The sequence below is a fragment of the Crassostrea angulata genome, chromosome 4 (genome assembly GCF_025612915.1).
Source record: "Crassostrea angulata isolate pt1a10 chromosome 4, ASM2561291v2, whole genome shotgun sequence".
Taxonomy (NCBI): Eukaryota; Metazoa; Mollusca; class Bivalvia; order Ostreida; family Ostreidae; genus Magallana; species Magallana angulata.
Window position 1 is genome coordinate 50,422,301 of NC_069114.1, and position 12,468 is coordinate 50,434,768.

At 33.8% G+C, this 12,468-nt stretch overlaps 1 pseudogene; it reads left to right on the forward strand.

The window, feature by feature from the left end:
• The first annotated feature begins 4,491 nt into the window (after positions 1-4,491).
• Positions 4,492-6,970, forward strand: LOC128181906 (uncharacterized; annotated as a pseudogene).
• Positions 6,971-12,468: the final 5,498 nt, after the last annotated feature.

The following is a 12,468-nucleotide window of genomic DNA, read 5'->3' on the forward strand; positions in this document are numbered from 1 at the left end:
TTGATGTTTCCCCACAGAGAGAGAGAGAGAGAGAGAGAGAGAGAGAGAGAGAGAGAGAGAGAGAGAGAGAGAGAGAGAGAGAGAGAATACACGTATAAGTTTCGGAAAATCCTCTCTCAGCGCGGGAGTTATCTCGCTTATTAGAGGGACGTTGACGATCATGCTAGGTGTATGGGATTGTTTAAAGAAAGATAACTCTCATTCATATCAAGTCATGGACATGTAACGGACAGTTAAAAGCTTTTTTGGGTCTAAATTCCTGTAAGGTTCTCCCCACGTTAAGCAGACATAACAGACATAACAGGAGACCTTACATGCAGCCACCGTAGCATAATGAAATATTGTATGCAAACGAAGTTACACATTGACAAACAATACATACTACTACAAACATTATAAAAATATCAATCCTACTAATTTTATAGTTGTTAGAATGATATCCCGGTATATTGACCACTATAGAGAAATTACAAAATCATAGTATACTAGTATATAATAATAAAAAAAAGGATATTGATATATGTATATTGTACTAACATTTCGAGAGGAAAAGACTCCATATTTAATTTAAAGAGGAAAAATTGTCAAGAATAAGTTACACGAGTTATATATTCAATTCAATTCATTTATTGACAATTACCATGTCGGCATACAGTCATGAATATAAGTTACATAAAACAAAACATTAAACATAGCATGCAAAAGTTAAACATTAACTAATAAATCTACAATGGACAAAACATTGGGTGAACAAAACTAGGCTTGTATGAAGACTATTATTGGTATTCATAAAACAGTACAAGTGTTCATTGTTGACTTTCCTTTCTAGCGTTGAAACGGTTTTTTTTTTTTTTTAGAAAACAACATATCCTTCTAGCAGCTGTAATGTTTTTAGGATTGACAAGTTCCTTAATGGGATTGACATTTGTATATGTGTTCACATTAAATATATTATTATAATTCAATCTACATTGGTCATATTTTGAACAATACAATACAATACAAAGTGTTTCTCATCTTCAATAAACAATTTGCAAAAATTTAGAATATCTACCAGTTTCAATGTATTTTAGAACATAGTTTACCCCATTCTGGGTATTAATTATAATGCTTTCTATTTATTTCATTTTTTTCTTTTATTATACATATCAAAGTTGCAATGAATATTCAATTCAAAAGGCCACCAGGGAAAAATACATGTAGTTTTGACTTTTATAAAAAGTTCCTGACTCATTGTATTTTTGTTTACAACCTGAGCAAGTCTTTTTGCTTGTAAAGCCCTTCACTGTTTACTTTTCCTATAACGTTTGTAAAAAAATAAATTATTACTTTACTTAACTTACTCTGCCTCAAAACTCTGGTCTAAGTTTATCATTTAAAAATGTATATTTACATTTTCCAGTGTCTTTGCCTGTGATAACACTACGTATCGATTTTTTACTATATAACCCATAATACAAATGACGCCAAATCGAGGCGCCAGCAGAGTTTGCTTATTAATATTTAAGTATATAATCGTACGATGGCTTAAAATTATATAAATATAAGTAATAAGGAATCATTGTTTAAATATTATGAGATGATATTTTCGGTCGGGGTGTGATCAAATCTATCATAAAGCCCTTCGGGCTTTATTGGGTTTGATCACACCCCGACCGAAATTATCACCTCATAATGCTCAAAGAATGATTCCTTAATTATATACAAGGACTATCTTTTAGAAATTGCAAATATTTAACTCTTTTCCATCGATAATTTTACCGTGGCGGGGACAGGTAGATGGTGAGTTTACCGTGATGGGAACGCGGTATACCTAGCTGTCTCACCAGGCCGATCACCTCGATGTGTTTATACCGTGACGGGGCGCGGGAAACACGGGATCCGCGTTGCCTGTATACTGTAAATACAGATTATTTTTGATGTTCATGTTAGTGAGAAACATGTCTATAATTGCATTTAATAAAATCCCACACTTAGAAAGACAGCTGAAACAAAACGAAAGTACAAAAATTACTGCAAATATAAATAACATGAAACTTTCCACAGAGGTACTGTACCACTTATCGGCGAAGACCAGTTATCGGCTAAACCGAGAGTTCGGGTTTATAGCACGCGACAATCCAATATTTTTTAATTTAGTCGTCTTTTTCAAATAGAGAAAAGTAACTTTGCTTGAAAACTTTCTTGAATATGTTTTATACATGAGCTTAAAGCTGCTTGGTCCGATCTTATATCAAATTTTATGCACGCTTTTAAACGATGGCTATGCTTAGTATATGTATAATAATAGACATTGCAGTAGTTTTACCTGTCAATTATGCCAAATTTCAACGATCATTGTTTACCGCTAATTTTACTTCTTTGCACTTTCAGCAGTGGGGGAAGTGACGTAATAAGTTAAAAATAGAATATTACCTCTTTGTGATATGTTATTATATCCTTTCATTGATTGGATATATAATACCAATACATATAACATGTATAAAGAAAAGGAATTCACTAATTTCCGAGAGATTCGTAGCGCAGTTGAATGCCTGGTTACACAATTATGTATTAAATAGTCTACGATTTGGTGTATTACCGTATGATAATAAACGATTTAGCAGAGTATAAAATCAACATGTACAGGGATATTACAATGTAATTATTACGAAGCCGATAACTGGTACAGTAAATCGTAAGAACTCGGCAAATTCGGGGCGTGCTGAAAAGCACAAAACAAGATGTTTTGGGATCTTAATAATGATATAAACTAACAAAGGACTGCGAACGATAGCATTGTCTAGCCGCCTAACTAAAAGTCATTTTTTGAAAGTTGTCTAATTAAAGTTAATTTTTTATAATAATGTAAACATTTATGTATATTTTCATTAAATATAAATGATTTGGTAAAAAAAAAAGCGAGATAACTTTGTATTTTGGGTTAAAATAGCTCATTTTATAATAGAAAATAACGGAAAACGGAAATGTTTTTTAAAACATCTTTCCCCCCCCGTGAAACAAAAATTCCTTTTGAGGGGTTTTAATTAATGTTATTTAGCATATTTTTACCAAAGGGTTTGTTGTTTCACGGGGGGAACATATGTCTACAGACCGAAATACATTCCAAAAAAAGAATTTTGCTTTGTAAATTTTCGAAAACTAATTAACAGATATGAATTAAAGTAAAATTTTACTTTCATACATATCGCAAATATGTTATTATTAAGTTTTTATGCACATATTGGCCGCTAAATAAAATTTTCCTCACTCATAGAGACAGATTTCAATGAAAAATTTTTTAAGACTCCGCGTTAGCAAAACATTTGTTTAAAGATAAATAATCTTATTAAAAATTTTGTTTTGATATGAATTGATTAGGATTTGATTATACTTTTTAGTAGAAAACTTAGTTTTTGAATATCTGACATAAATTCCGAAATATTTGGATGTAAAATGTAGGCGGGAAACGGGCGTTAGCGTTCGCAGTTCTTAATAGATAAGGAGTTCACTATTTAAAGTATGTCAAGTTTTATCCAAAAATATCAAGAAATAAGGAAATACGAAAAGAAAACGTTAAATTTTAGCCGATAACTCGAACAGTGCCAGTATAGCTTAAAATGGAGTCCGTTCGTCAAGAAATGTAAGTGCATTATATCAATATTGACATTCTTAATCAAATATAAATATAACGAGTACAATTTTAAAGAAGATGGATGGATAAGGCGTGTAAAATGCCCATACGCGGTCGGACAGGCTACTGAAAAATTAAAGTATCAATAAATCTGATGGGTTTTTTAAAAAATCATTTAAAACAATATATATTTAACGAATCATTGATTTTTAATCTGTAGGTATGTTCAATACTTGGAATATGTTGACTCAAACAGGCGTATACGTATCAAAACCAGCAAATACTGTCATTTTTTAGAACTTCAAGGCATTTTCTTTTACAGAGTGGGTCTGTACTCCATATTTTTCTCATAATCTAATTAAGGTCTATTGGAAAACAAACCGATTTCAATCAACAAAAACGTGGAGAGATGACCCACTATACATTAAAAATATCATTTTGTATCCCAGCAATTGAACGTTTTGAAAAAATAAGTAGTTCGTGGCCTTAGTCACACATAATATTTAAAAAGCACACTTTGTTGTGTCTGAAATGGCTCAGTAGATAGAGTACCTGGCATAAGCTAACCTTATATATTTAGGGTTTTTATGTTACGGGTTCGATACCACCAAAATTCCGACAATATTTTTTTCCTTATTTTTTGTTAAATATATTAAAAACTGACTATAGTTAGAAATTTTGCTTTTGTAAAGTTGTATTATAATATATTTGAATAGATTTAATTGGGGAAAAATAAATTCAAAATTGTATTTCACTATTAAACCGAATGGGCATTTGCGCCATCTTATTCCCCCATCTTCTTATTATATGTATATAATTTGAAACAAAAAAATTACAGGAGATTTAAGAATTTTGAAAATAATGACAGATGTGAGGGAATGCAGCACATCTCGGAGTCTGTGTTTGTGGGACTGTGTGGGAAACTTGGGACTTTACAACAGGTAGCCCTCAGGAGGGAGACAAAGGACATTGTGGAGATGGTGAGGAGACGCATGGCACCTGATGATGGGGCCACTCAGATGTTGAGTGGGAGCAGAAGAGAAGGATTCAGACTGAAGGGATCAGATGTTGATGTTATGGTCTGGCCAAACGACCACCGAGTGATCATGGACATGTCTCAGTCTGAGTATTACAACACAGCCAATACAACCTTGATTCTCTCCGACAGTACTGAGAGTCCACCTGGATTCACTTTACTTCAGTTACTGACTCCAACAACAAACAGAGAAGTCCAATTATCATGTGTCAGAATGAACGACAGAGTCTATATATCTTGTTCTATATGGAGACAGTTAACTTGTTCACGGTTAATTTCTAATTCTACTGTACATGGACCCTGTGGTAGTGGTGTCCTAGCAGGGAGACTAGAATATGACACTGCTGTGTGTTTTGTTTGTGACTTTTGGCCTCCGTCTGCTTCCTCATGGATAGATAGATGCCACTCATGGCCTGATCCGGAAGTTGTTCATGACATTGTTAGAAACGGATGTCATTTTGTACCAATAGGACACCCATTAGGAGCAAATGAAAAGGTTGAATGGAGAATATCTTTTTCTCAGGCAGAATATAAACTTGTGAATTCCATGAACCACTATCAATTTTTGACCTATGGATTGTTAAAACTGTTCCTAAAAGAAGTCATAAATTATCAATCAGAAGAAACCAATAAACTGTTGTGTTCCTATCACATGAAGACAACCGTTTACTGGGCGATTCAGCAAAACATGCTACCTCACTGGTGTCCACAAAATCTCCTGGCCGGTTTCTGGGTTTGCCTTAACTCCTTCTAAAATGGGTGTATCAGGGATACTGTCCAAACTTTTTCATCCCACAAAATAACCTGTTTTTGACAAAGGTCCATGGCTCAGCACAAAACAGATTGTTCCTACAGTTACATGAATTGTACAAGAAAGGTCTGGCATGTCTGTTACAGAGTTCCTCTATCAGGGCCTACATCATTGATGTCCTATACGATCCTAGAATTTCTGTTCATACAGATGAGAGACTCATCCTGTCTGAAGTTGATCATGATGTAGAACTTGTGAATGAGGCGGCATCTGAATTTGTGTTTCTAAACGGCTCATATAGCATTTCCAAAGCCATACTCACAATTGAACAAATGTTAGATTCACCTCTGACAAATAATCAAGCTGTTACATTACAAATCCTTACAGCCTCTATCCTTCAGAGAACTGCCTTTGTATTACATACCATTTTTACAAACACAGGAGTCAACAAACAGATTTATATTGCAGACAGAATCTCTTTTCACATGCTGAAATTAGCAGCCAAGTTTGGGTATGTTTCTGACATGTTGTACATTGCAATGTATCATTACAAGACACTCAGATACAGGGAAGCTTTATCTGTTATAGAGATGATAAAGTTCAAGCTAGCTCAGCCATATCTGATGTATAGAAATGTTGTAGACAGAGAGAGGTATATTGAGATTGTAGGGGGACAGTCCTGGTCTACAAAGATGAGACTGGCTATAGCAGAGGATATCGCACTTTACGATGAAATCTGTTATATCAGTGAACTGATACCAGAACAACAGTCTATGTTCCTGAGTTGGTATTTTTCATTGAAAATCCCATTGTATGTATTGTTACACTTTTTAGAGTTCTTGTGTTACAGACACATTGATTCAACATTATCACAAGCAGCTCTAAACGATCTTCAGGTCCTAGTCCACCATGATCAGGGAATGTATATATCTGCTATATTCAGAGACATCTCCTGGGAGATCCTGGGGATCTGTCAACAGATCACAGGGAACCTCCAGGCTGCTCTATACTCATATCAACAGTCGCTCACACAGCTGCCAATGAACAGAATACAAACTGCTACACATAGGAGAATACAAGATGTTGTCAGTCAATCAAACATCACTGATTGATGTTGGATTGTATTATTTTATCTTTGTTTGATTTCAACAGAGTCAGATATAGCTCAAGTGAACAGCGATTGCTTGGATCATTAGTAAACAAGCATGTTCTACCTGACATAGCGACCCTGCCATTCTTTAAATCATAATTTGTTGATTAGTGCTCTATATTTTAGAGGATATATGTTGATATTTCATAGCCATTACAACGTAAATCTTTAAGAGACATTGTGTTTAATATTAATTAAGATACAATGATTAAGTGAGATTTCGTTCTTCTTAATTATTGACCATACATTTGCTTTTTAAGACAGTGTTGATGCGAGTAAGAACTTCTTTGTATACAACGACCTTGTCAGCAAATACAATCTTCCACCAGGTCGCATGCTGACGAACGTTCTTCATACTTTTATTGTTAGACCATAAGTAATCACCTAGTTAATTGTCTATAGATTTTTCCGATTTTCCTGATTACGACAAAGAGCACACGGCTGGTGTGACCGGCCGGCGTAATGAAGAATATTTCACAAATACTAAAAATATACTGAAAAACTTTAATGTACAAGGGGGTCATTATTCTACAGGGGTCACTTTTCTTCATGTGGAGTGTGCTCATTTTTATGAAAATGACACATATTCTTCAGCCAAAGGGGTCATTTTTCTACGTAGAATAATGACCGGGGGGGGGGGGGGTCATTTTTCTGCGTAGAATAATGACCGGGGAGTCATTAATCTACGTCGAAAAATGACCCCCGGTCATTATTCTACGGGTGTCATTATTCTTCATTACACCGGCAGAGGATGCTCACTCCTTCTTGGCACCCGATCCTACCTCTATCTTTGTAGAGGTCTGTGTTTGCTCTGCTCCTGTTTTGTATTTTTCCTTTGGATTTTTGATTTTGAACACTGTTTGTTATCACCACATTTCTTATTTTTTATAACGGTATCTATTTTAATTACTCTTTATACCAGTATTTATTCATTTATACTCTATATATTTATACCATGTTTATCCTTTATTGAACCACATATTTTTGTAGATGTTGTTGATGTATTTTTCATGTAAGTAATTTGTCTATTCAACTGAGTATTTTGAAATGTTTAAATTGTTGTTTATGATGATACAACAGATTAAAGGGTGTCTCTAAACTTTCACTTTTTTCTTCGGCTAATATTTTGAAATCCAAGATATAATAAAAACGATTAAAGGGAATGGTACTTTCCATAGAATTCAAGAACGTCGCATACACAACCACAACTTTTGGACGAAAATTCACAAAGACACTGCGATAAAAGCAGTGAAAAAATTCGAAGTACGATTTTTTATTGAATTCGTTTTCAAGGCCATTAGAGTTATCATTATAACCAAAATATAGATCCTCATAGTTCGTTTTGTAAGACATACATGTATTTAAAATATGAAAACTTGCATGCTATGGTAACAAAGAAAATTTAACGAAAACTTGAAAAATCATGGTGATTCTGAAAACGTGGCATACTTACTTTTAACACATTTTAGAACCATTGTATGTTATTTTTGATAATCTTTAATAAACTGTTATATCAATCATGTTAAAGCATTATCAAACAAGTGTTATTGCTACGGGATAAAAAAAATTGAGAAAGAACAAGTGCACTTAAGCTATAGAGAATGGGCCCTTTTTCAGTGCCGTTTTTATGTAGAAAATATCAACAAATTGCTTTTTTCTCGTAATAGTTAAGCTCTGATGGATACTTCTGATTTATATGCACACTTAAATTTGCCAAAATTAGCACACAGTTTTAAAAATTGAGGATTTTTAAATCCCTATAAATAATCTATATCCGGAAAAACGATCCGAACCTACTTGAATTGTGTCTATTTTTATCAGAGGGAGGAGACATTTAAGGTGGCTCTATACACCTTTTTTTGATGACGCAGTACGCAAAAAAGTAAATCTGGAATCATGCAATTCCGGTACTGGCTGATTTAAACTGAGGCGAATTCTATGGGAACCGCTCTTTTCAAAAAATTGTTAAATGAATAGATTTAATTTGATAATTGGAAAATTCATTACTTACAAGTAATGTGGTATGTGACACCTTTACGTTGTGTGGTATTATTTATCGAAATAAACAATAAACAGGCACGTAGCATCGTTTTTGAAAGTGGGGGGAGGGGGGGGGGCCAGACCCATCCAAAAAATCTTGACAATTTAAAGTTTCCAAAATTCTTCAAAATCCTAATCCGAGGGGGGGGGGGGGGGGGGGGGCGGGGGGGGGGGCTGTAGACTCAACTATACTTCAAAAAAACTTCCCTACCAAAAACTTTTTCCCTCCAAATCATGAAATTCCTATTCCGGGGGGGGGGGGGGGGGGGGGGGTTACCTTCAATTTCACTACTCATTTCCTAGTTTTCATATCAATTTTTTTCTAACTTCCAAAAAAGTGGGGGGGGGGGCCAACTCCATTATAATTCATTTTTTTATATGTAAATTTTAAAAAATTTGTTGCTGCGAGAAAAAGTGGGGGGGGGGGGGTGCAGGCCCCCCCTGGCCCCCTCTGATGCTACGTGCCTGATAAAATCAAGTATAATTTTTTAAATAGTTTCTTTAACATTGTGGATATATTACATTGTAGCGCAGTGGGTTAGTGGGTTCACTACAAACCAGTAGGTCATGAGTTCGATTCCCGTTGAGATCAATACATTTTTTAACTTTCCAAAAATTTCGAGAACGTATTTTTTGGTTGAATACCGTGAAAGAAAATTCTAAACCGGTGAAAATATTTCAATTATAATATATTTAATGCACATTAATATCGACACCTAACGGGGATGAGAGGGTTGCTTTTTTCTCTCAGGTTGGGATACATAAATCCTATTAACCTAGTCAATGTTCCCCTTTATTTATTTGACTTAGTTTTGCATTAAAGCGAATATATTCACTTATACAGGGCGAAGTCTATAATGCAATATGTATGTATTTATCATTCCAACATTATATTTAGGAAATTTTCTTCAACTCAGAAATGAAAAGTCCCCAAGGTGTTTGGGCCTTGGGACTTAGGAATGATAACCATTACCAGAGGAACTTTCATACCAAATAAAATTTAAAATATTTTTTGTGTTTATTTGCAATGGTTTTCATTCAATTTTTTATGTCACATTTATTAAAATACATTTTCTTATAACATCAAGCAACTTTTTCAGATGATTTGTCAACAGAGTAAGAAAATATGAAAAATTATGTTTTGGGGAAATAGTTTAAAAAATTGCAATAATAACATTTTTGAATGTTAAGAAGTGTTATGTTTTTTTTATGTGTCCGAAGGAAATATCCATCATATGACAAACAAATTTCTCTCAATTTGGAAATAGCTGCCTTTTTAAAAAAATATTTTACAGAAACACGAAAAAACATTTAAAAAATCTTTAAAAATACCTATAGTATCTCTATCATCATTTTAATATTTGATAAATATATGTTTTGTGGTCTTCTATTGAAAATTGGAATAAACTGTGGGTGTATAAAGCCACCTTTAATCAACATTATGCTGTTGTTGGATCGATTGGCGCGTTTGCAGAATTATACTTTATGCATTATTTTACCTGTGAAAAAAAGATAGAATAAAGCTTTGAAGTAGCATATTACCATAGTGATCAAACAAACATTCCTGACCATGTATCAGTTTTACAGTGAGCACATTTGACGAACGTTTACCTGGATAGAACCCACGTGATTGTTTGAAATAATTTATTCCATGCGTGGGTTCAAACATGGATCACGCAGGTAATAACTTTCGCTTGCTATAGGAAAAACCTTGAAATTTTCATACGTTTTTCATTTTTTAGGTACCAGCCTAATGTAGTACAAACTTCTTACTCTCACATGAGTTTTCTAAATGTATAAAGCGTATTTTGTCTTTTCCACAAGTTTGTACTCGGTTAGGCTGACAGTAAACAAAGGCTTTGAAATGAATGTCCGTCCTCTATTTACTATACAAAATCACGAATGTCTGCTGACCCCTACTATGTTTTAAAGCTTCGTGCTTTTTATATACAATAAATTCATCGCTAAAACTTGTTAATTCTTATGGTATAGATATCAATAGATAATGTTTGGGGGAAAAATATGCTTAATTTGAATCTTCATTTTTTCACTTTAAACCGGGGCCCATAAGTGCACTCGTCCTTTAAAATTTTGAAAACCTATGAAAAATTTACAATGACAGACTTATTATTATTTTTTTTACCATAAGCTGCTGAATGTAATACTGAGTGAAAGTTGAGAAGATGTTGAGAACATGGTCATTATATACACTTGATTTTGAAGTCGAATTCTTTTAATATCATGAAGGTTTTTTTTGTAGTTTGCCTATTTACCATGGCAACGGTTTTCGATTTTAAAGTAGAGACTTTTTCTATGAGGATCGAATAAAAACTCATTTATCACCAATTGATATTTGTGTACTAATAAAAAAATCTAACGCCCGAGGCAAGTGTTTGTATTACACTGTTCCAAATTCTAACTATTTTGATCATGATAATTATATAAAAAATATAAAGAATAACAAAGCATTAAAAAAATGAATCAAAATTTAAGGGCTTTATAAAATCATCAGGGAGATAAAGGTACCCTACAATATAAAAATCACTACATTAATACCTCTTGCGTTCCCCATCCCCACCTATAACAGCTCCTCGCAGAGATCACACAATTGAATAAAACCTCTGTGGAAGGTCATTCCATTTGTTTATGTGGTCAAGTTCTGCGAAATTATGAGGATCGGGTTTATTTCGTCCCATACATACAGGTCATTAATTTGTTCCAAAGTGTGCCTTGCATGCAGTTGCGCATGATGTGCGGTGTTTATGTAGCTGTCATGTTGACATGTCGTTACACGACGTTTTAGCCTTCATGGTAGGTCTTCTACACTTTCGGTTGCATTGGATTTCCGGACAAGCCTTAGAATGATTTTGTGGTGACTGTAAAAAACATCTACTGATCTGTGATTAATATTGTGAATTTAAAATAGCTGGTTTATTGATAACGACATCATTTTTAAAGGTAAAAGAAAATAAAGCAAATATTATGAAAGGAAACAAACCTATCGTGAACAGTGCTTTGCTTGGACCACGCCATATGATCTTGAAGGTTCTTGGACAGACATGCGCCGCATTTTACTCAACTTGTTTTGTTTTTTATAAGCAGTTAAAGGCAGGGAACCGATCGAATCGAGTCGTTTTGAAAGGCACATCCAAGAAACATATCGAACACGTGCTCTACGCTTTTCAACAAATACGGTCATGGTCGAGTAATTACTTAGTCGATTACAAAAAAGTCAATTTTTTGGACATAAATAGTTGAGTATTCTAAACAGCTGACGATAGGGGCAACGACTTAAAACCGAAAATTTTGACGAGTATAAAAATAGGATATTTTTTAAAATCTCTGTTCCATTAACATAGAAACACTATATTCATTTTTTTCTCCAAATGTTTTCGAGATTGCTTTAAATTGTAATTTTACCATCATTTGCCTGTAACCATTGCAATCTGTGCCCACAGAAACAATTGAAGGTTGTTTTGTTTTGTTGCTTTTACCGGTACTTCGATGCCCTACAGTTTTTATATTTACATGTAATTTAAAAGATGGAAAGATATGTTATATTATTTGAATTCTGATGTTCTATGATGAACTTTGATCTCCTTTTAGCTTTTTTCCTGACTACGTGGGACCATGATCTGATCAAACTTGAATTACCTTACATTAGAAAGCTTATGCAATTTTTATTTTAAAAATCATAAATTAGCAAACATTTTTTTATTCATTGAATTATCTTTCATATCTATAGAAGGCTTGGTCCATTATTAGAATAGTCTTGAGAGTCCTTTGACCCAAAAGGTACGAATACAACCTATCATGCACCTAAACAATTGAGGGATAGTTCTCTGTTAGAGAAAATAAATAATAATGATTTAAGCATA